The 25,593-nt window shown below is 44.5% G+C and overlaps 1 protein-coding gene across 2 annotated transcripts in view; it reads left to right on the top strand.

Moving 5' to 3' along the window:
- Window positions 1-25,593, top strand: part of PEX1 (peroxisomal biogenesis factor 1) — a 729,162-nt gene that overhangs the window by 333,151 nt on the left and 370,418 nt on the right. The gene's annotated exons all lie outside the window — the stretch shown is intronic.

The following is a 25,593-nucleotide window of genomic DNA, read 5'->3' as shown; positions in this document are numbered from 1 at the left end:
TTAAAGGTTAGTCTAATAAGTGATTCTCTTGTACTTTTGTGCAGTTAGTTGCATTTCATTCAACCCATGGGACTCGTAAAAAATAAATATTTAAGTCCAAAGCAGGTAATATGTACCATAAAATGTAGTAAAGATGTTCTCCGGGGTACTTGCATGCCGGTTCACATGCGATCCTGCGCCTTCCAAAAGTGCAACAAAACACCCCCTAGGGCACAGCCGTCCTCAGACGAGTGGCTGGAGGGCTGATCAGTGACTATGCTTTTCACTTCAAAGATTCTTCATAAACCTTTATTAGGTTTGTAGCATGTTTATCCAACCTCCTCAGGCAGCGAACCGATTGTAACTGACCACATTCAAATCTCCCTCAGAAGCTTGACACTGCCTGGAATGCTGTGACCTGAAAGTGATTGTCACCGCATTCCAGCCAAGTGATCTATTGCAAACCACAACACATCTACCTCCTGTGTAATATCATATCAGAATACAACAGTTAAAAATCAATATTAAAATAATAAGCTTCAAATTAAACAAATTACATCATGGAAATCATATGTGTACGAAAATAAAACGAAACAAATTATATAAATATACATACACTCACTTTGTGTATAACAGTAGAAGGTTCCCTTATTTAATACATTTCTTCTATTTTATGACTTAGTTAAGTCCATAGTTTATAACTTTCTCCATTAAGTAGTCCTTGTGCAAGTAGGTTTATATCTCTCTTTTTTAACAAAAACACTTTATCATCATTCAAAACTTCCACCCCATGGCTCTCCTTTAGCATAGTTTCTGAACCAACCTCATTTAGTTTTGTTAATCTAGATATACTACAGACATCCCCTGAGTCTAAAATTTCAACATTCCTTTTAAGAGAAGTTATCACAAAAGGACCCATGAATTTTTAATGTCCCTTTCTTAGTATTTTAGAACCTTTCACTAAAACTGTCACCGACCTAAAACTTTGATTCATGTACACAATTCTTAGCATCTTAGTGAGTTTTATATTTAATTTGATGTTCCCTCCTACAGAACAAGCTCATGTGGTTTTAAGTGAAGCAAATGGAGATAATGATGTTACACTATTAGGAGTGATATGGTGTGCCCAGCCAGGGAGGTCTTATTCAAAAGCTCACACTGCACAATTTTTTATTATCTTATTCACACACTGCTAAACCATTGGCTTCAGGTGAATAGAGGACTCTCTTGAAATGAGTTATTGACAATTCTTTAGGAATTTATTTCATCTTTTGGGATACAAACTGTACCCCATTATCAGTTATAAGATTTTTCAAAACACCCTCCCTAGAAAATTCTTCTTTTAAAAATGTGATTACCATTTTAGTGTGTACCTCAGCCACACACTTTGTGACCACCCACTTAGATGTATAGTCTACCAGCAGCATAACATAGTGTTCATTATTGGCTAGAAGATCAAATGGCCCTGCTGTATGTAGACCCAGCTTAGTCCATGGGTCCATTAGAACCTCAAGAGGTGACAGAGGAACTGTGTGAGTTTTCTTTGTTTTGTCATTAGTCACATAATGCCAACAATCCTTTACCACCACTTCAACCTCTTGATCTATTCTTAGCCACCAGTACCATTCACGCAAACAAGCCTTGTTCAAATTTCTCCCTGGATGTCCTTCTTGAGCCAAGTTAATTAACTTCTGTCTCAAAACATCAGGAGGTACCACCCACTCCCCTCTTAATACTTTCCTATCACTAATTCTAAGTTCGGCTTTTACACAAAGAAATCCTTCCACATTCGTTGGTATACCTTTCTTGTTTGGCCAGCCATTTACAATGAGTTCTATTAATGTAGATAATTCTAAGTTGTTTGAAATAGAATTATCCCACTCACTTTCTTCCAGGGATGATTCACATACCCAATCTACAGCTACTTCTTCACGCACATCTACTCTCTGGTTGATTGGCAGTCCAGAGACACATTCTGCCATTGCATTCCCTGCTTCAAGTATGTAATCAACTGTAAAATTATAACTGGTCAATCTATCTGACCACCTCCTGATCCTAGTGGATACATTCTCCATCTCCTTACATAAGAACACACGAGTAAGCGGTCGATGATCCGATCTGTCCACAAATGATATTTCTCATAAACAAAACTTAAAAGTGAATAATTGCCCACTATACAGGAAAGGCCTCTCGTTCAATAACTGAATAACGCTCTTCAGCACCTTTTAACAAGTGAGAAGCAAAAGCTGTCACCTTAATTTCACCATTTGGGCTAAAACTGCACCCAAACCCTTCAGACTGGCATCTATCAATATAATTGTTTTCCTGTGAACATCAAAATGTCCCAAAGTTGGTAATCTTCCAATGCTGCATTTAATACTGTTGAAAGACTGATCACATTCTTCAGTCCAACTGAACTGGGCACCCTTCTTTAGCAGGAACCTCAATGTTTGAGACGCACTAGCAAAATTTTGGGTAAAGTTTGAACAAAATTCTGCTAAACCAAGAAATGATGGTACTAAATCTCTGTTTTCTGGTTTGGTAGCTTTCACAATACTGATTGCCGAATCAGTTTTTGGACTTATACCTTCATCTGACATAGTGTGCCCCAGATAAGGTATAGTGGATACTCTGAACTTACACTTTTCCTTTTTTTCTCTCACCCAACCTGCATTCTGTAAGTGCTCCAACACCTTCCACAATATTTCATCACGTTCACATTGGTTTTGTCTATAGACCAAAATATCAGCCTTGAAAAACAAAGACTCTGTCCAAGTCTTCTAACACTTTCTTCATGATCCTCTGAAAGCATGCCGCTGCAGAAGTCAGTCCAGAAGGCATCTGGATGAATCTAAATGCTCCCAAAGGGGTTACAAATGATGTTAATGGCCTAGAATCAGAATGGAGCATAACGTGGTGGTAAGCAGAGGACAAATCTATCACACTGAATAACTTAGCATCTTTGATTAAAGCCAGAGTTTCGGAAATATTCAGTAATGGTTGATAATCAACCCAGAGATGTTTATTTAATCCTCTCAAGTCAATGCACATACAAATCTCTTTACCCAAACCTATAGAGCTAGAACTATGGGGCCAACCACTCTGAGCATTCAATTTCTTCAATTACTCCTCTTTCCTTTATTTTTTTTTATTCTTGTTCGAGTGGTGCTAATATCATACGAGGAACTTTACTTTCTTTAGACACACATGGTATTGCACCATTCTTGAGAACAATTCTATGATCAAAATTCTTTAGTAACCCTAAATCATTTCCAAATACTTTAGGAAACCTAGAAACGATCTCATCTGAGAATCTGTCATTCGCCATTATTAACACTTTCTGTTTGGAATTTGGATTTTATATTATCCCCATGTCCCTTTAATGTCTCCAACCTGAAAGGTTATCACCCCTTTTCGCTACATACACTTGACCAGTTGTTTCACACTCATCAAATCGAATTCTCATTCCTGAATAACCCAAACCATCTATTTTCTTGCCTCTGTACCCAACAGGATTTATATTTGGTGGTAGTAATTCAATTTCTCCATTGCCAAATATTGAGTTCCAACTCTTGTCACCAATCATCGTGTATGGTGATCCCGAATCAGCAAGTACAACAGCTTTGTGTTTCACACATAAGCTTTATTCGGCCAACAGACCATCAAAGCAATACAATACAGTACAATACAATATAAATATAAATAAATATCATAATATCATAGCAAGATTTTAAAAAAAGAAAGTAAAGTCCATGTTTGCCCGACTTGGAACAATTTCAAATCATTGTAAATAAAAGATGCGTATGCGCCATGCCATTACTAAAAACTTACTTACTGCATAAATTGTCACATTTGAATTATGGCTTTTTAAAATCCTCAAAGCTAAAAAACATTTCCTTAAGTTCAATTCCCGACAGATTTTGTGAATCCATTTAAACCTTGGGGTTGAGTAAGCGGGACAAAAAAACATAAAATGTTCTACTGTTTCAGAAGAAGTGCCACATGTGGGACAAATATCAGAGCTTAACTTAGGTCCCCATCTGCTCGTCAAGGCCTTCAAGGGTAGTGTTCCGAATCGAAATCTGGCATACAAACTTTTGCCTAGTAAATCAGGTATTATCTAAATATAGTTCGAACTCTGGGTACCATTTAAAATCAATAAACAAATTAGTTAAATGATCATTCGATTTTTGAGAAATGTAATTAATACGTATGTGGGACCAGTAAGCTCCTTTCAGTATTTTTACATGGGACTTTACGAGCTGCTGGGGATTCTCCCCAAAATTCCTCAATCCCAGCGTGCAAAACCAACCGGATACGTATTTGATCCATGGGATGGACGTAGAGTTAGGGCTTTTTAACAATTCTAATAGAGAAAACTTATATATGGCCAGTTCAGGAACTACCCAAAGCCTCACCAAATATAATAGAGGCCGTAAAATAATTAAATCAGCTATTCGTTTAAACCCTAGGTCTAAAAATAGGGGGGTTAATGGGGTGCTAGTAGGGCAAGCACATAAAGCCAGTGCAAAGCTATTCTCAATTTTGGTTATCCTACTACTATCTGACATGCCCCAAATCTCTGCGCCGTAAACAGCAGCACCCTGTGCCTTAGCCACATAAATCTTTACTGCTGGAGACACAACTTTAGCGACCATATTCCTATAGAGGCGCAATATGGATGCTGCCTGATGTTGCAAGAGCCCAGCACTCTTGCCAACTTGTTCTTCCCAAAGGAGTGAATCTGTAAGTCTCACACCCAAGTAGTCAATGGAGCTAACCTGGTCCAAAATAGCTTCACAACAGCTTTTTTTTTTTTCTCCCACCACAATTTCACATTCCAGCATTTATATTGGATCTGCGGCCACACATCCATCCTTTATACTGAAAATAAATGTTGCTTTAATTTTGTTTTCTTCAATACAGCCTGTTGTTTATTCCATCTACACACCCTGGCATAGTGTCCTTTCTTACCACATCTCTTGCAGACTGCTAACCATGTGAAACATCCATGACTATTGGAAAGGTGTCCTTTGTTCCCACATCTGAAACATCTCTCACCTCCACTTTTTGTTGATGTTAGAGTATCATTTTGAGAACATTTCTTCTTAAAGTTTTTATCTCCCTCCTTGCTCTTCGTTCTCTCATGTTTGTCTACTTCGTTCTCTGAATTTCTACCAACTCCTCTTACTTCATTCACAGACTCATCTACAAGCATGTTGCCTTTTTCTTTTTCATCACGCATTTCACGCACCCACATAGTAGTATTCTCCATACCTGCAACTATAGCTGTTGTCTCTTTCAAAGTGGGATTTTTTGCTAATAATTTTTCTCGTACTTTTACATTGGTCGTGCACCTGACAATCTGGTCTCTGACAAGAGAATCAGTCCCATGATAGGTTGGGGAGCTCATCTCACCAACCTTACCATACAGGGGGAGTGGAACTCAAAACAGTGAACTTATCACATAAACCATTTAGAATTGTTAACTGTGCTTCTTGCCCTGAAACCATTTCAACCACTTCTCAAACACAAAGCTGTCTTGATAAAAACAGACAATATGACAACCATGTGCTAAAAGAAACAAGGGGAGACACATTCATCTTAACTGTCCCTCCTAGCCCAAACAATTTGGAAATGGGCGATTCACAATCATATTTACTTACTAGCAGAATACATCCCGGGAATACACAATCAGTTTGCGGACCTGCTAAGCAGGACACGCCAGCAGATACACGAATGGGAGATTCACACTCAGGTACTTCAACAGTACTTTCAAAGGTTGGGCACACAAGAAATAGACCTCTTCGCAACAAGTGAAAACGCAAAATGGCAAAACTTCGCATCCAGGCACCCACACCCTCTATCCAAGGGCAATGCTCTATGGATCAACTAGTCAGGGATATTTGCTTATGGTTTTCCCCCTTTCCCACCCATTCCATTTCTGGTGAGCAAAGTGTCAAACTTCTCTCACCATGATACTCCTAGCCCCCACGTGGGCACGACAACATTGGTACACAACGCTCCTAGACCTGTCTGTAGTACCTCACTGCAAACTTCTCAACAGACCGGATTTGTTAACACAAAACAAAGGTCAAATCAGACACCTTAATCCCAGTGCTCTCAATTTAGCAATTTGGCTCCTGAAGTCATAGAATTTGTATATTTGCAACTTCCATTAGAATGTATGGAAGTTCTGAAACAAGCACGCAAACCTACAACTAGACAATGTTATGCTAACAACTGGAAACGTTTTGTTATTACTGTCAGTCTAAAAATATTGACCCAATTACAGCATATATATATATAAAGATATTGTATCCTACCTACTTCAGTTTCAAAAGGCAAATTTAGCTTTCTCATCTATTAAAATTCATCTTACTGCTATATCAGCATACTTACAAACTATACAACATACCTCTCTCTCTCTCGAGTTCCAGTTATTAAAGCCTTCATGGAAGGACTAAAACGTATTATTCCACCAAGAACCCCACCAGCTCCTGCTTGGAATCTAAACATTGTACTCACTAGACTAATGGGACAACCATTTGAACCCATGCATTTGTATGAGATTCAGTTTCTAACTTGGAAAGTTGCTTTCTTAGTAGCAATTTCTTCATTAAGAAGAGTTAGTGAAATACAGGCATTCACCCTGGAGGAACCTTTTTTCGAAGTACACAAACATAAATTTGTTCTTAGAACTAATCCAAAATTCTTGCCAAAGGTAGTATCTCCTTTTCACATTAACCAAACAGTGGAATTGCCAGTCTTCTTCCCACAGCCAGATTCAACTGCTGAAAGAGCCCCTCACACTCTTAACCTTCAAAGAGCTCTAATGTATTAAGTGGCTAGAACAAAAGAGTTTAGAAAAACTAAACAGCTTTTTGTTGCTTTTCAACAACCATATAAAGGTAATCCTATCTCTAAACAAGGATTAGCTAGATGGATTGTTAAATGTATTCAAACATGTTACATTAAAGCAAAACGACAACTTTTGATAACGCCTAAAGCTCATTCCACTAGGAAAAAAGGCGCTTCAATGGCATTTTTAGAAAACATACCAATGGCAGATATATGCAAAGCTGCCACATGGTCTACACCACATACATTTACAAAGCATTACTGTGTGGATGTATTTTCAAAGCAACAGGCCAATGTTGGTCAAGCTGTACTAAAAACATTATTTCAAACAACTTCAACTCCTACAGGCTAGCCACCGCTTCTTTTGGGGAAAGCAACTGCATTTTAGTTTATGCATAGCATGTGTTTCTGCAGCTACACATGCCATTGAAAGGAAAATGCCACTTACCCAGTGTACATCTGTTCGTGGTCTGTAGTGCTGCAGATTCACATGCGCCCTCACTCCTCCCCAGAAGCCTGTAGTCGTTGCAGTTTTCATATTTGTACATATGTATATACATTTACATTTGCATGGACATCTTATTTACCTATTACATTTTATAGCACATTTACGTTCTTTCACTCTCACTCCTTCCTAAACCCTGTTGCGAGAAAACAATCTAACAAAGGAGTTGATGCCCAAGCGCACTATGACTGAGAAGAGTCACTCGATCCCGTGACTCCAACAAAGACTTCTTCGAAGAAAAACAACTTGTAACACTCCGAGCCCAACACTAGATGGCAGAAGCTATGCACAGCATGTGAATCTGCAGCACTACATGCCACGAACAGATGTACATGAGTGCCATTTTCCATATACAGGGAGTGCAGAATTATTAGGCAAATGAGTATTTTGACCACATCATCCTCTTTATGCATGTTGTCTTACTCCAAGCTGTATAGGCTCGAAAGCCTACTACCAATTAAGCATATTAGGTGATGTGCATCTCTGTAATGAGAAGGGGTGTGGTCTAATGACATCAACACCCTATATCAGGTGTGCATAATTATTAGGCAACTTCCTTTCCTTTGGCAAAATGGGTCAAAAGAAGGACTTGACAGGCTCAGAAAAGTCAAAAATAGTGAGATATCTTGCAGAGGGATGCAGCACTCTTAAAATTGCAAAGCTTCTGAAGCGTGATCATCGAACAATCAAGCGTTTCATTCAAAATAGTCAACAGGGTCGCAAGAAGCGTGTGGAAAAACCAAGGCGCAAAATAACTGCCCATGAACTGAGAAAAGTCAAGCGTGCAGCTGCCACGATGCCACTTGCCACCAGTTTGGCCATATTTCAGAGCTGCAACATCACTGGAGTGCCCAAAAGCACAAGGTGTGCAATACTCAGAGACATGGCCAAGGTAAGAAAGGCTGAAAGACGACCACCACTGAACAAGACACACAAGCTGAAACGTCAAGACTGGGCCAAGAAATATCTCAAGACTGATTTTTCTAAGGTTTTATGGACTGATGAAATGAGAGTGAGTCTTGATGGGCCAGATGGATGGGCCCGTGGCTGGATTGGTAAAGGGCAGAGAGCTCCAGTCCGACTCAGACGCCAGCAAGGTGGAGGTGGAGTACTGGTTTGGGCTGGTATCATCAAAGATGAGCTTGTGGGGCCTTTTCGGGTTGAGGATGGAGTCAAGCTCAACTCCCAGTCCTACTGCCAGTTCCTGGAAGACATCTTCTTCAAGCAGTGGTACAGGAAGAAGTCTGCATCCTTCAAGAAAAACATGGTTTTCATGCAGGACAATGCTCCATCACATGCGTCCAAGTACTCCACAGCGTGGCTGGCAAGAAAGGGTATAAAAGAAGGAAATCTAATGACATGGCCTCCTTGTTCACCTGATCTGAACCCCATTGAGAACCTGTGGTCCATCATCAAATGTGAGATTTACAAGGAGGGAAAACAGTACACCTCTCTGAACAGTGTCTGGGAGGCTGTGGTTGCTGCTGCACGCAATGTTGATGGTGAACAGATCAAAACACTGACAGAATCCATGGATGGCAGGCTTTTGAGTGTCCTTGCAAAGAAAGGTGGCTATATTGGTCACTGATTTGTTTTTGTTTTGTTTTTGAATGTCAGAAATGTATATTTGTGAATGTTGAGATGTTATATTGGTTTCACTGGTAATAATAAATAATTGAAATGGGTATATATTTTTTTTTGTTAAGTTGCCTAATAATTATGCACAGTAATAGTCCCCTGCACACACAGATATCCTAAAACTAAAAACAAACTAAAAACTACTTCCAAAAATATTCAGCTTTGATATTAATGAGTTTTTTGGGTTCATTGAGAACATGGTTGTTGTTCAATAATAAAATTAATCCTCAAAAATACAACTTGCCTAATAATTCTGCACTCCCTGTATATATATATAAAATTATTCCTCATTTATTGTCAGCAAATAATTAACATCAATGATGTACGGATCACTGCTTGTTGGCGAGTAATCCACGTGTCAATGAATAATTAAATATTAATGGTGTGCAAATCACTGCGTGAGAAGGATTCATCAAAAATGGGCATAGACATTTACGATCAAGTTTTCCCTTGTGTGTAAGAAGAAACGTTGTTGCAACAAAACTGCTTGCTCTCCAGTACTCACGTTGCCCAGCTTTATCCAATCACGCTGAACAAACGTCACATGCTCACGGCATCATCATTTTGCTTGCATACAGCAACAAGAGCACACCTCTCTCCTGACTCAGTGCCTTCAAACAGTCACACTCGTGCCAAGGTTCTGCCCACACCTCGGGTCTGTTAACTGCCTTCAACTGGTTGCAAAATGTACCAAAGTTCCGCCCACACCTCGGGTCAACAAATTCTACACAGCGGTTTCACTCTTGGTGACTCCCCTCTCACCTTGATGTCCACAATATCACTTCAAAAGATGCCTAATATGGGTTGTGTGGGTTCCGATTCATCTAGGCAGTTGGTGACAGTTTCTCCATTGTCGCCAGTGTTAAGAATACGCTTTTCACTTCAAAGATTCTTCATAATTATTAGGTTCGTAGCATGTGTATCCAACCTCCTCAGGCAGTGGACTGATTGTAACTGACCACATTCAAATTTCCCCCAGAAACCTGACACTGCTTGGAATGATGTAACCTCAAAGTGATTGTCACCGCATTCCACCAAGTGATCTAGTGCAAACCACAACAATTAGTATTCCCAATTCTCTTACCTACTTGTGGTATGAGTGTGCACGGGCCTAAATGATGGCACAGTGGCTGTTTAAAGGCAATTTTTGCCAACTTTATAGTTATTTTTTTTCTCCACCCTAAGGTGGAAAATACTCTTGGGGAAGTGAGGTGGGAAGAAACAAAAAAAAAACTGAAACTTCAGGCAGCCTATTTAATTCAGATGTTGAGCGTCATATGAAAGTACCCCCTGGATGTGCAGAAAACAGTTGACTGTTCCGTTCACGAAGGTGCATCTCCCTGTATATAGGTTTGTGCTATAGCCCATAAGTAGAGGCCTGTAAGTAAAGCTAGGTTTTCATCTCACTTGATGTGCTTTTTCTCTTAGCTTATTGCATTATTCAGTTTAGTATTAAATAAAATCACTAAGTAAAGTAATGCACGTGTGGTATTTAATACTGGCAAAGTGCAGGTGCACCCCGGAGTCTGTTGCTCCTTCTCTACATTTAAACCACTTGCGTAATATCGCTGGATTTCCACTGAATGAAATTTGCATCTATACTGCTGGAAAAATAAGTAAATTAAGTTGTATTGACTTAACTATTGCTTCACTGCGTGGAAAAATATTTTTTAGTCTTGGCTCGCAAAAAACGTGCTTTCTTCTGAATTAATTTCAGAATGATGGGCTAGCCCAAATTTTGATGCTTCTGAAACTAAAGCCCAGCCTCAGTACTTACATAATGCCTTCCACTAATACTGTTAGATTATGTCAGTCATTTACATTAAAGGTTTGAGATTGCACAATGTATCCAAAAATTGGTTTGTCAGAGTTCCAACATTTAAGATTTTTACTACAGTTTTTCTTCTTAGTTTCACTTGAAGTTGCTGAGTTTCACTATTGAAAGGCCATGGGTCCTGACCAACTATATAGGTAAAACTTTTTTTTTAAAAACATCTGTTTTATTGAGTAATAACATAAGTAACATGGACAGTCACAGCATTGGGGAACACATCTTATCAATACGTATGATGTTCACTATTTAGGGTAGATTGTAATTACTATGAAAGGGAATAGGGATGGAAGGACAAATAGGAAAATACAGTGGATATAAAACCAAAGCAAATTCGATGGCATTGGGACCTACTGGACAACAATTTTGCATGTCACAAAACATACATTGTAGCATGATAAATGATAACAACAAGACATAGGATCTTGAAGTGGAAAAAAAGCAATAAAAGTATACATGGAGCACCCCGGTGCGGTTGCTTCTCACATGCAACAAAACAGATAGATGCAAACTTAAAGGCCAGCTATGGAAATTGAAGTCTGCCTTTGCCTGAGTGTATGTACCAACTCGATTTGTACACCATCACTGAGTCACAGCCTATTCTGAAGTCTGTGTTAAGCCATAAGCTGTGTTAACCCAGTGTTGAGGTGTTGTGCTGGTTGGGTGTTTCGACCTTACAATATATCAAACATATGGTAGTAGAGATCATCAGTTCATGGAGGGCAGTCATAATTTTGTGCTTCTGTGTACTATAATAACATCTCACACTTTGCACCCAGAGCATAGTTGTCCTCTATCTCCCATCATGCGCAATACTTGGGTAAAACTCTTAATCACCCACATGTTTAGGCCATGAGGGAAATGGGGGGGAAGCTGCTGGCCTGGTTGATCCACCTGACACCCCGATTACCCACTTGACATCCAGAGCTGGCACACCACTGTTTTCACCCATACACATCAATGAAGAGTTTAGATGTTATTATATGTCCCTCTACAGCCTGCTGCTGACAGTGTCGAGGTCATTGTGCTACTTCCTGGAGGGTCTGCGCCTGAGGACACACTCTGAGTCAGATCAGGATTCCCATGGAGCGCTGGTGGACGCCCAAGAGGTTAAAGCTGCTATTAAATCTCTGGCATTAGGAAAAACCCTGGGGAAATGATGGACTCCCACCCAAGTTCTATAAGTTTGTTCACAGGGGCACTACATATACCCAGGGCCTGTCGCCGAGACTTGCAGAGATGTACACGGAGGTCTATGAGAAACGAGAATTGCCACCCTCTACTAGGGAGGCTTTGGTGATACCCTTCCCTAGGAGTACGCGAGCTAACGCAACAGTCTCCAACTTCTGATCACTTTCTATGCTCAACACTTATTTTAAGGTGCTCAGCAAGGCACTAGCCACTAGATTGCTCCCCTATATGTAGGCCCTCTTCCACAACGACCAGAATGGGTTCATACCCACCCGTAGCACATCACACTACATACGAAGGCTCTACTCACTACTTTACAATAATATACACCCGTCAGACCCAGCAGCAGTAGACCTAGAAAAGGCGTTCAACACAGTATGCTGGGACTACCTTGAGGCTATTACGTTACATATGGGACTTGGGCCTGTTTGGGTGAGATGGGTCAACTTACTTTTTTCCGACCCCACCGCAATAGTTAACACTGGGTGCACAATTTAAGACGGCTATGAAATCTACAGAGGGACCAGACAGGGTTGCCCACTATCGCCCTCTACTGTTTGCCATAGACATAGACGATCTCCCTATTTACAGAATGAGGGAACCACACAGCCACATGTGCTCCAACTAGTGGAGGACTTTGGTATATTCGGTCTGCGCCTCAACTGACGGAAGACTTGTGTTTACCGATGGTGGAGCGGGTGCCACGTTTGCCCTCTTGCCCTGACGATGTGACTTAGGCCCCTCATACGTTCCACCACGTGGGAATTCAGATTGATCATGAACTGCGAGGGCTACCTGGGTGGGGCATGCCGTTCACTGAAAGCAGTGGTGGATTTCTGGCATTCACTGAAGCTGCCCATCATGGCATGAATCGCTGTTTCGAAGCTGGTGATGCCCCCGGCTCATTTATAATTTTACTAACCTGCCGGTGGCTGTCCTGCATCATGGTTCCGAGCCCTGGATGTGCTCCTACGAGAGCTGCTCTGGGATGGGGGGGTGCCACCTTGTGGCGTTGGCGACACTCTGCCTCCCCCTGGAGAGGGGGGGTTTAGGGGTGCCAGACTTTGAACTGTACTTTTTGGCAGCCCAACTCCAGTGGCTTGCGCAGTTGCTCAAAGGGTTGGGCCTATCGGAATTGACCCCAGATGGAGAGGCCCGATGCTGGGACAGCTTTCAGGCTTGATTACTCTGAGTGAGACAGGGACACCCTAGACCAAGCAAACTGGTGTTGATGGCCCTGACTGCCTAGCGCAGAGCCCTTAAGAGAACACACACTGTCGCCCTATATACTCCGGTGCTGCCGCTGATTGCCCTACCCCATGGCAACCCCTATTCCTGCTTTATGGCAGGACAACTAAAGCCCTGGACAGACGTAGGGTTGCAGACCATAGGGGACTGCTATCAAGGGGGGATGCTGATGCTGCCTGGGGACTTGGCAGAGCAGACGGGGTTACCTCCCCCCACGGACAATTTTTAACTTATGAGGCCATAGTGCAAGCCCTGAGAGAACTATGGGGTAACAGTGACTGCAGTTCTTCAGACCATGATGACTGACTGAGGGGCATCCCACTTGGTCATGTGGCTCAACAAGCCACTGAACAGGATGGTGGAGTGGTCTCTGGGAGGGCTATGACACAAATGGGACACAGAACTAGAAAGAGAAATCAGACGTGGAATGGACCAGGATCCTAGCCTACGCCTCCCAAGATATCTTGAAACACGCCTTAAATATATACAATATAATTATACCCACATAACCTACCTCACCCCACATAGAGACAATCAGATATATGGAGTGGCATCAGGGGCATTCCCCCGGTGCCAACTGTTAGATGCAGACTTTTGCCACATGACATGGGGATGCCCAATACCGAGACTATACTGGGATGCAGTTATATCGCAGATGAAGCACACGTAAACCTTCTATTCCAACAGTACGCCTCTCCTTTTTTGCTTTCAGTTTTTATCTTTCTTTCTCTTATTTTTTCTTTCTTTGTTTCTTCCTTTGCTCTATCCACTTGTTTTTCTTTCCTCTATCCACTACCAAGTAATAGCATTTAACAACCAGTTTAAAGCACCAATGGACTGTTGTTAGACCCGACAGCCTTAGGGTAGTCTTCCCCCAACTTTTTGCCTGCCTCCCTCCATTTTTAGACATAGTTTTTGCTTGTTTTAGGGCTCTGTGCAGTTTACCACTGCTAACCACTTCTAAAGTGTTTGTGCTCTCTCCCCGAAATCGTGGGATCATTGGCCTATCCCCAGTGGGCGTATTTAATTTACTCATAAGTCCCTAGTAAAGTGCATGTGCCCAGGTCCTGTAAATTAAGTACTACTACTACTAGGCCTGCAGTACTCATCGTGCAACACACTCCAGTAGACCCCTAACCATGGCTCAGGCCAGCCACTGTGTGTGCAGTTTTACTGCTACTTTTACTGGCATTTAAACCTTTTGCCAAGTCCTAAACTCCCCTTAAAGTACATGTCACCCCAAAGGTAGGCCCAAGGTAGCCCAAAGGGCAGGGTGCTGTGTAAATAAAACATTGGGCATGTACTTTTAAGTTTGCATATCCTGGCAGTGAAAACCCCTCAAAACGATTTCTCACTTGTGCGAGGCCTACCCCTCTCCTATGGTAACATTGGGAAATCCTTATCATCCTTTTAAACTGTAATTCCTGATTGGTACGTGTCAAAACTGATTTGCATATGGCTGGGTCCAAACTGGGGTGGTATGGTGAGCAAAAGAACAATGGATTGAACCAAGATCTGTGACTGGGGGTGAATGTTTGAAAAGTTTCAGCACTCCGTCCATCATCCTTTTGTACTTCTAAAAAGTGGACATTTCTCTGCTCTTACAGCTCTGTGTGCGTGCAGCCTGTCTCCAATACACGTGTGGGATGGGTGACAGCTACACGTTGTGTATTCCCTCTATACAGCCACAATGATCTCCTAAGGCTCCTGGTATTTGGGCAGCCCATGTGCTGGTGGCTCCCCAGTGTTACAGGGCCTTCCTACTGGGTTTGGCTCATGACATACCCCTGGGAGGACATTTGGAGCAAGACAAGACCTTCGCCTGGCTTGTCTTCCACTTTTATTGGCCCAGAAGGAAGACAGCCTCAGATGCATACTGTAGGTCCTGTCCTACTTACCAGGCTAGTGGGAAGTCAGGGAAAAATAACAAAGCTCGACTTACCCCCCACTACCCATGATTGGCACCCCCTTTGAAAGGGTGGACATCAACATCATTGAACTCTTGGACTCCAAGACAGCCCTAGGCAACAGATTTGTCCCGGTCTTAGTGACAATGCCACTCGCTACCCAGAGGCAATCCCTCTGAGGTCAGTGACTGCATCCATGGTGGCCAGACCCCTGATGGGAATCTTTACCCGTGGGGGGTTCCTAATGGAGGTAGTGTCTGACAGAAGCACTAACTTTATGTCTGCATACATGAAGTCCATGTGGGATGAGTGTGGTGTAAACCACCCCCTATCACCCCTAAACCAGTGGTCTTGTGGAGAGATTCAACAAGACCTTGAAGGGCATGATAATGTTTTGTTCTGAACCCATGAGACGTAAGTGGGATGCCCTCTTGACATGCCTTCTCTTCGCTTACAGGTGGATATCACAGAAAGGATTGGGGATCAGTCCCTTTGAACTCCTCTATGGTCATCTTGTTAAGGGACTTCTGAACACCGTTGAGCAGGGGGGAGAAAACTCCCAAGAATCCCCTTCCCCCTTGGGTATGGTCAGGTACATGCTGGCCCTCCAAAACCAGATACATCACTTCTGGAAACAGGCGAAAAGCAATCTTGAGGACAGCCAAGAAGTTATCAAGCTCTAGTATGACCAGAAGGCTACGTTGGTGGAGTTTCAACCTGGCCGGAAAGTATGGGTTATGGAACCAGTAGAGCCATTGGCTCTCCAGTCCCGCTGGATTGGGCCATACAAGATCAAGGAACGAAAGGGGGAAGCCACCTACCTGGTGGATCTCCAGACTCTTAGGAGCCCCCTAGTGGTGCTCCACGTCAACAGACTCAAGCCTCACTTCTACAAGTCCGAAATAAGCATGCTCCTTGTGATAGATGAGGGAGTGGAAGAGGAGAGTGAACCTCTCCATGACTTCTCTGCACAAGAGCACGATGGGTCAGTGGAGTGTCAACCTCTCTCCCACCCTGACCCCAGAGCAGCAGGTGACTGTTACCAATTGCTAGGACAGTTTGCCTCCCTGTCCTCCCTTACTCTTGGACTCACACATCTGTGCGTCCACAATATTACTACAGGAGACCGTTCCCCTGTAAAGAACAAAATGTTCATGTTGTCAGACAGAGTGAGAAACAGCGTCAAGGAGGAAGTCTCTATGATGCTGGCCTTAGGGGTGATTGAGCTCTCTAATAGTAACTGCTGCAGCCCTGTTTTAGTGTCCCAACCAAGCATCGCATGACCACATCAGAACACTGGTTCTGTGTGGACTACAGAGGACTCAACTCCGTCACCAGGACTGGTGCGCACCCGATCCCTCAAGTTGATGAGCTCATTGATGGGCTAGGTGCTTCTAAATTGCTCAGTATCTTTGATTTTACATCAGGGTACTGGCAGATCGCCTTGACTGAGGGAGCTAGCGAAAGGTCAGCATTTTCAACCAGAGAGGGCCACTTCCAGTTTTGAGATGATGTTCTTTTGGATTGAAAAATGCCCCTCCTTAACCTCCAAAGGTTTGTTAACAGGGGCATGGCTAGTAAGGAGATCTTTTGTGCCAGCTACCCAGATGGCATTGCTGTCTGTAGTTCCAGCTGGGAGGAGCACCTGCACTGCCTCCACAAGCTATTTCTGGCCCTGCAACAGGCAGGCCTGACCATCAAGGCTGCGAAGTGCCAGATTGGACAGGGTTCTGTGGTGTATTTGGGACATCTTGTTGCTGGGGGACAAAATGTAGCCTCTCCAGGCCAAGATTGAAACCATCAAGGCTTGGCAACCTCCTAAAATCCAAACAGAAGTGAGAGCCTTCCTAGGGCTCAAAGGCTACTTCATAAGATTTGTTAAGGGTTATGGCACCATTGTTGCCCCCTTAACTGAGCTGACTTATAAGAAGCTCCTCAGATTGGTGATCTGGGCAAAGGCTTGTCAGAAATCCTTTGACACCCTCAAAGAAGCCATGTGCACCACACATGTACTTAAGGCATCTAACTTCTCAAAACAATTTATCGTGTGAACTGACGCTTTAGAACATGGCATAGGGGCAACCTTAGTACAACTAAATGATGAGGGCCTAGACCAACCAGTAGCCTTCATTAGTTGGAGTTTACTTCCATGGGAACAGAGATGGTGTGCCATTGAAAGAGAATCTTTTGCTGTGGTCTGGGCGCTGAAGAAGTAGAGACCTGTTTAGGACTGGTTCAGGCAGACCACAAGCCCTTCAGTTTACTCATGCAGTTGAGGGGTGAAAATCCCAAACTTTTGATATGGTCCATCTACCTCCAGGGAATGGACTTTACCGTGGAGCACCATCAGGGGACAGACCACTCCAATGCAGATGGTCTATCCAGGTTTTCTGTCTTAGTGAAGAGAACTCCCAAGGAGTTGGGAAGCTCTACCTACTTTCAGCTGGGGGACATTTGTTAGACCTGACAGCCTTATGGTGCCCTCCCAACTTTTTGCCTGGCTCCCTCCATGTTCTTATCTCGCTATTACTGGTTTTAGGTCTCTGTGCACTTTACCACTGCTAACCAGTGCTTGTGATCTCTCCCCTAAATTGTAGTAAAACTGGCCTAACACCAATTGGCATTTTAATTTACTTATAGGTCCCTAGTAACGTGCACTACATATACCCAGGGCCTGTAAATTAAATGTTGCTAGTGGGCCTGCAGCACTGTTTGTGCCACCCACTCCAGTAGGCCGTTAACCATGGCTAAGGCTTATAGGAATGTACCATCTTGCCTGGCATGTTACCCCCATTTTTACTGTATGTATGTTTGTTTTTGCCTATGTGTCACTGGGATATTGCTAGTCAGGACCCCAGTGCTCATAAACTATGCCCTGTATGTGTTCCCTGTGTGGTGCCTAACTATCACTGAGGGTCTGCTAACCTGGACTTCAGTGTTTATGCTCTCTCTGCTTTTAAAATTGTCACTGCAGGATGCTGACCAATTTTTTTCAATTCTGATTGGCACACTGGAACACCCTTATAATTCCCTAGTATATGTTACCTAGGTACCCAGGGTATTGGGGTTCCAGGAGATCCTTATGGGCTGCAGCATTTATTTAGCCACCCATAGGGAGCTCAGACAATTCTTACACAGGACTGCCACTGCAACCTGAGTGAAATAAGGTCCACGTTATTTCACAGCCATTTTACACTGCACTTAAGTAACTTATAAGTCACCTATATGTCTAACCCTCACTTAGTGAAGGTTAGGTGCAAAGTTGCTTAGTGTGTGGGCACCTTGGCACTAGCCAAGGTGCCCCCACATTGTTCAGGGCAAATTCCCTGAAATTTGTGAGTGCAGGGACACCATTACACATGTGCACTACATATAGGTTAATACCTATATGTGGCGTCCCAATGGTAACTCCGAACATGGCCATGCAACATGTCTAGGATCATGGAATGGTCACCCCAATACCATGCATCCCGGGGTCTCCAGCATAGAGCCCGGGTACAGCCAAATAACTTTCTGTGGTTTTCTCTGCAGCTACCGCTGCTGCCAACCCTCAGACAGGTTTCTGCCTCCTTGGGGTCTGGGCAGCCCAGTCCCAGGAAGGCAGAACAAAGGATTTCCTCTGAGAGAGGGTGTTACACCCTCTCCCTTTGGAAATAGGTGTGAAGGGCCTGCGAGGAGTAGCCTCTCCTGGCCTCTGGAAATGCTTTGATGGGCACAGGGGAGGTGCCCAGAGCTCCTCCAGTGTGCCCCAGACCTCTGCCATCTTGGATGGAGGTGTGAGGGCACAATGGACAGCTCTGAGTGACCAATGCCAGCAGGTGACGTCCGAGACCCCTCCTGATAGGTGCTTACCTTTCTCTGTAGCCAATCCTCCTCTGAGGGCTATTTAGGGTCTCTCTTGTGGGCATCTCACCAGATAATGAATGCAAGAGCTCACCAGAGTTCCTCTGCACTTCCTTCTTCGACTTCTGCCAAGGAGGACCGCTGACTGCTCCAGGACGCCTGCAAAACCGCAATAAAGTAGCAAGAAGACTACCAGCAACATTGTAGTGCCTCATCCTGCCGCCTTTCTCGACTGTTTCTTGGTGGTGCATGCTCCAAGGGCTGTCTGCCTTCACCCTGCACTGGAAGCCAAGAAGAAATCTCCTGTGGGTCGACGGAATCTTCCCCCTGCCAACGCAGGCACCAAACTTCTGCATCACCAGTCCTCTGGGGCCCCTCTCATCCTGAAAAGCGTGGTCCCTGGAACACAGGAGCTGGGTCCAAGTGTCCCCGACAGTCCAGGGGCCCTTCTGTCCAAATTTGGTGGAGGCAAGTCCTTGGCTCCCCACGCCAGACAGTAATCCTGTGCACTGCGTGATCTGCAGTTACTAGGGCTTCTGTGCACTTTTGCAAGACTTTCTTTGTGCACTGCCTAGCCCAGGTCCCCAGCACTCCGTCCTGCATTGCCCAACTCGCTGAGTTGGACTCTGACGTCGTGGGACCCTCTTTTGTTATTCTGAGTCGACCGTCGTCCTCAGATCTTCTAAGTCCCTGTTCAGGTGCTTCTGCGGGTGCTGCCTGCTTCTGCGTGGGCTCTCTGTGTTGCTGAGCGCCCCCTCTGTCTCCTCCTCCAAGGGGCGACCTCCTGGTCCTTCCTGGGCCCTAGCAGCACCCAAAATCCTCAACCGTGACTCTTGCAGCTAGCAAGGCTTGTTTGCGATCTTTCTGTGTGGAAACAACTCTGCATCCTCCAGCACGCTGTGGGGCATCTTCTGACCAAAGGAGAAGTTCCTGGCCTCTTCCGTTGCAGAATCTTTGGCTTCTTCCACCCAGAGGCAGCCTTTTTGCACCTTCATCTGGGGCATAGTGGGCTCCTGCCCCCCCCGGACACTTGCGTGACTCTTGGACTTGGTCCCCTTCCTTTACAGGTCCTCAGGTCCAGGAATCTGTCTTCAGAGCTTTGCAGTCAGTTGTTGTCCTTGCAGAATCCCCTATCTCGACTTTACTGTCTTTCTGGGGTAGTAGGGTGACTTTACTCCTTCTTTTCAGGGTCTTGGTGTGGGGTATCTTGGACACCCTTAGGGGGTTATTACAAATTTGGAGGAGGTGTTAACCCGTCCCAAAAGTGACGGTAAAGTGACGGCTATACCACCAGCCGTATTACGAGTCCATCATATCCTATGGAACTCGTAATACGGCTGGTGGTATATCCGTCACTTTACTGTCACTTTTGGGACGGATTAACACCTCCTCCAAAGTTGTAATAACCCCCTTAGTGTTTTCTTACACTCCCAGCGACCCTATACACAGTACACTAGGCCTGGGGTCCATTCGTGGTTCGCATTCCACTTTTGGAGTATATGGTTTGTGTTGCCCGTAGGCCTATTGTCTCCTATTGCATTCTATTGTGTCTACAGTGTTTGCACTACTTTTCTAACTGTTTACTTACCTGATATGTTTTGTGTGTGTATATTTTGTGTATTTTACTTACCTCCTAAGGGAGTATATTCTCTTAGATACTTTTGGCATATTGTCACTAAAATAAAGAACCTTTATATTTGGTAACTCTGAGTATTGTGTTTTCTTATGATATACTGCTAAGTGGTATAGTAGGAGCTTTGTATGTCTCCTAGTTCAGCCTAAGCTGCTCTGCTATAGCTACCTCTATCCGCCTAAGCTGCAAGAACACCTCTATTCTACTAATAAGGGATAACTGGGCCTGGCACAAGGTGTAAGTACCACAAGGTACCCACTATAAGCCAGGCCAGCCTCCTACAAGGCCTGCCATTGTAGAGCCTGTGTCTGTAGTTTTACTGTTGTAGGAGGTTGGCCTGGTTTGTACCTTACACCAGGTCTGGTTATCCCTTATTAGTGAAATGTAGTTAGTGTCTAGAAGCCAGGCTGTCTAGAGGTAGCTGTAGGCAGAGCAACCAAGGCTGAACTAGGAGACATGCAAAGCTCTTACATTACCACTGTAGTCACTCAGTACTTACACACGAAAGACAATACTCGGTGTTACGAAAATAAAGGTATATTATTTTAGTCACACAATGCCAAAAATACTTTGTAGGCTATACTCTCTTAGGAGATTAGTAAATTACCCAATATATACACTAGTAACCAGAAACCGGTAAGTACACAGTCAGCAAATAGTGCAAACAGTGAAAATAACCATAGGTTACAATGGGCCTAGGGGGAACACAAACCATATACTAAAATAGTAGAATGAGAAGGTCGGTTTCCCACCTAAGCAAGTGTAGTGTGTAGAGGGGTGCTGGGAGTGTAAGAAAACACCAAAGTTAAGTAAAATACCCCACCCGAGATCCCAGGAAAGCAGGAGTAAAGTATAGCAAGTTTCCTAAAAACACAATAGAAGTTGTGATGAAGGGTAATGCAAAAACCAAACAGACTGCAAGATTCCAACAATGGATTCCTGGACCTGAAGACCTGTGGAGAGAGGAGACCATGTCCAAGAGGCGCTAAAGAGCCCATGAGTAACAGGAGCCCCTGCTAAGCCAGATGAATGTGCAAAAGTGAAACCTCCGGTTAGAAGAAAAAGTCAGAAAAGCACCAAATAAAGACAGCTGCAGGGTCCTGCTTGGTGTAGGAGATTATCCCACGTCAAGTAGATAAAAGCAGGCTGGTTTTCGTCGCTGGATTCCACCTACAAGCCTTGGTTCATGCAAGAAACACATTTGGCAGGAAAAGGCGCTGCCCGGGCCCAGGGGGGACCTTGGGAGTCTTGACTTAGGATGAGGAAATAGAGGGGCTCTCAGCACTTCAGAGAGCCCTCAGAAGACCAGGCAACACCCACAGGAGTCCCAGAACACGGGGATAAAGGAGTTGCAAATGGCAGTCATCGCAGCACTACACAAAGGGATCCCGCGCCGCCGGAGAACTTCGCAGGGAGCTGAGCATGACAGTATAGAGTGCTGGGGACCTGGGCTAGGCTGTGCACGAAGGATTCCTTGGAGAAGCGCACAGAAGTTCTAGGAGCTGCAAAGCATGCGGTGCACATGGGTACTGTCCGGCACGGGGAGGTAAGCTCTTACCTCCACCAAATTTGGACAGCTGGATCTCTGGACAGTCATGGTCACTTCGGCCCACCACCTGTGTTCCAGGGACCACACACTTCATCAGGAGAAGGATCTTAGAAAACCGCTTGTCGCTGCAGAAATGTGCCTGCTGAAGCAGGGAAGTGACTCTGTCACTTCACAGGAGATTCCTTCAATTCTTACAATGCAGGCTGAGGACAGGCAGTCTTCTGAGGATGCACAACGTGGAAACTGTTGCAGTTGCTGGCTGGAGCTGGAGTTAGAGTTGCACTAGTCGTCTTGGATACTTTGTTACAAGTTGTAGAGTTCCTGGAGCAGTTCTGCGGTTGATCGGACAGTAGAAGGTGAAGCAGAAGGCGCAGAGGAGTCCTGCTGGAGTCTTGCAATCCGAATCTGAAGAAACACCCAGAGGAGATACCCTAAATGGCCCTGAGGGGGGCATTGGCTACCTAACCAGGTATGCACCTATCAGGAGGGGTCTCTGACGTCACCTGCTGGCACTGGCACACAGATGTTCCCAGAGTATCACAACAACTTGGAATCCAAGATGGCTAAACCCAGGGACACTCTGGAGGAGCTCTAGGCACCACACCTGGAGTGGTGATGGAGGGGGGAGTTGTCACTCCTCTTTCCTTTGTTCAGTTTCACGCCAGAGCAAGGACTGGGGGTCCCTAAACTGATGTAGACTGGATTATGCAAGGAGGGCCCCATCTGTGCCCTTTAAAGCTTTTCCAGAGGCTCTGAGAGGATACCCCTCCCTTGCCCGTAACAACTATTTCCAAAGGGAGAGGGTGTAACCAGCCTTCTGAGGTTTTCACTACAGCCCCAGCTGCTGCCACCTCACAGACAGGCTTCTGCCCTCCTCGGGCTTGAGCAGCTCAATCCCAAGAAGGCAGAACAATGCATTTCCTTTAGGAGAGGGGTGTTGCACCCTCTCCCTTTGGAAATAGATGTTACAGGCATGGGAGGGGTATCCTCCCAGAGCCTCTGGAAATGATTTGAAGGACACAGATGGTGCCCTCCTTGCATAATCCCTTTCTACACCGGTTCAGGTACCCCTAGTCCCGGCTCTGGCATGAAACTGGACAAAGGAAAGGGGAGTGACCACTCCCCTGTCTATTAGCACCCCAAGGATGGTGCCCAGAGGTCATCCAGAGTGCCCCTGGGTTTTGCCATCTTGGATTTCAAGGTGGTAGGGCACTCTGGGAGCCTCTGAGTGGCTAGTGCCAGTAGGTGACGTCAGATACCCTTCCTGATAGGTGCTTACCTGGTTAGGTGACCAATCTCCCTCTCAGGGCTATTTAGGGTCTCTCCTCTGGGTGTTTCTTCAGATTCAGATTGCAAGATTCCAGCAGGAATCCTCTGCATCCTTTACTTCATCTTCTCCCGACGAATCAACTGTTGGCTGCTCTAGGAACTCTACAAAACTGCAACAAAGAAGCTAAGACTACTTCTGCAACATTGTATCTTCACCTGCTGCCAGCAGCTGCAACAGTTTCAAGGTCATGCATCCTCCGAGGACTGCCTGTCCTCAGCCTGCTCCAGAAGAACCAAAGGAAGTCACTTCCATCCTTCAGCAGGCACCTCTCTGCAGCAACGCCCGGTGGCTTGGGTCCCCACTTCAGACGATAGGCGTGGATCCATCAACACAGGTGGTGGACTAAAGTGACTCTGGTAGTCCCAACATCCAGGTGTCCAACTTTGGTGGAGGTATGAGCTTGCCTCCTCACGCAAGACAGTACCCCCGTGCACTGCGTAAGTTGCAATTGCCAAGGATTGTGTGCGACCTTTCAAGAAGTTCTTTGTGCACAGCCCAGCTTAGGCCCCCAGCACTCCTTCTTGCGAAGCACAACTTCCTGAGTGGTTCTTCAGTGGCGTGGGAATCCTTTGTGTCGTGCTGCTTGGGCCTACCTTTGCACCTCCTTTGTCCCTGTGCTGGGCAACTCCTGTGCAGGTTTCCTGGTTTTCTTAGGGCTCTCTGAGTTCCTGAGAGCCCCCTCTGTCTCTCCCTCCTGGGTAGAGGCCACCAGGACTCTCCTGGTCCCGGGCAGCACCATTTTCTGCTAGCCGCGAGCTTTGCGGGTGCAAAGGCTTGTTGAAGGAATCCAACAACGCAAACCAGACTGCATTCATTCATCTGGCGTGGGACATTTTCTGCAGCAACCAGGAACCCGCATCTGTCTTCTTTGGTGCAATACTAACTTTTTCTTCTCACCGGTGGTTCCACTTTTGCACCTTCATCCGGGTTAGCAGGTGCTCCTGTTCTCCCTGGACTCTTCAGTGCTTTTTAGACTTGGTCTCCTTCATCCACAGGTCTTCAGGGCCAGGAATCCATTGTTGGTGTCTTGCAGTCTCTTCTGCTTCTTGCATTATCTTCTATCACAACTTCTAGTGTGTTTTAGAAAACTTGCTGTGTTTTACTCCTGCTTCCTTGGGCTCTGGGGTGGGATACATTACTTACCTTTGGTGTTTTCTTACACCCCCAGCGCCCCTCTACACGCGACACTTGCCTAGGTGGGAAAACGACTTTCGCATTCCACTGCAACCTATTGTGATTTTCACTATTTGCACTGTTTTCCTACTGTGTACTTAAGTGTTTTTGGTTACTAGTGTATATATTGTGTATTTTACTTACCTCCTAAGGGAGAATAGTCTCCAAAGTATTTTTGGCATTGTCACTAAAGTACCTTTATTTTTGGTAACACTGAGAATTGTCTTTCATGTGTGTGTAAGTACTGTGTAACTATAGTGGTATTGCATGAGCTTTGCATGTCTCCTAAAGTTCTGAGTGTAGGAGGCTGGCCTGGTTTGTAGTGGGTACCTTGGGTACTTACACCTTATACCAGGTCCAGTTATCCCTTATTAGTGAAATTTAGTAGTGTTCTAGCAGCTTAGGCTGATAGAGGTAGCTGTAGCAGAGCAGCTTAGGCTGAACTAGGAGACATGCAAAGCTCATGCAATACCACTATAGTTACACAGTACTAATACACAAGTAAAGACAATACTCAAAGTTACCAAACATAAAGGTAGTTTATTTTAGTGACCCAGTACCAAAACTACCTTAGAGGCAGTACTCCTTCTGGAGGTAAGTATTATACACAATATATACACTAGACACCAAAATAAGGCAAGTAATTAGACATAGGATAGAGCAAACAATAGGAAATGCTATAGAATGCAATAGGAGAAACACTAGACACCAAAATAAGGTAAGTAATTAGACATAGGGTAGTGCAAACAATAGAAAATGCTATAGAATGCAATAGGAGAAAACAGGAATAGGGGCAACACAAACCATATACTAAGAAAGTGTAATGCAGAAAGTGGAAGGATTCCCCCCCAGACAAGTGTAGGGTGTGCATAATTGCTGGAATAGACAGAATACAGTAAAGGTAA

Source organism: Pleurodeles waltl, chromosome 10, assembly GCF_031143425.1.
Source record: "Pleurodeles waltl isolate 20211129_DDA chromosome 10, aPleWal1.hap1.20221129, whole genome shotgun sequence".
Lineage (NCBI taxonomy): Eukaryota > Metazoa > Chordata > Amphibia > Caudata > Salamandridae > Pleurodeles > Pleurodeles waltl.
The sequence above is the reverse complement of the archived record's forward strand: the minus strand, read 5'-3'. Positions and strand labels throughout refer to the sequence as shown.